Genomic DNA, 467 nt, shown 5'->3' with positions numbered 1-467 from the left:
TGTGTTTGGCAATGTTTCCAGGAAGAATTTGCTGTAAGCTGAGGTCGAAGAGGTTTCTGCTTGTGTTTTCCTCTAGGATATTTATGGATTCCTGTCTCAGGTTGAGGTCTTTCATCCATTTTGAGTCTACTTTTGTGTGTGGTATAAGGAAATGGTCCAGTTTAATTCTTCTGTGTGTCACTGTCCAATTTTCCTAACACCATTTGTTGAAGAGACTGTCTTTTTTCCATTGGACATTATTTTTTTAAAAGATTTTATTTATTTATTTGACAGACAGAGATCACAAGTAGGCAGAGAGGCAGGCAGAGAGAGAGGCAGAAGCAGGCTCCCTGCCGAGCAGAGAGCCCGATGCAGGGCTCGATCCCAGGACCCTGGGATCATGACCCAAGCTGAAGGCAGAGGCTTTAACCCACTGAGCCACCCAGGTGCCCCTGGACATTCTTTTCTGCTTTGTCAAAGATTAGTTG

The sequence above is a fragment of the Lutra lutra genome, chromosome 2 (genome assembly GCF_902655055.1).
Source record: "Lutra lutra chromosome 2, mLutLut1.2, whole genome shotgun sequence".
Taxonomy (NCBI): domain Eukaryota; kingdom Metazoa; phylum Chordata; class Mammalia; order Carnivora; family Mustelidae; genus Lutra; species Lutra lutra.
The sequence above is the reverse complement of the archived record's forward strand: the minus strand, read 5'-3'. Positions refer to the sequence as shown.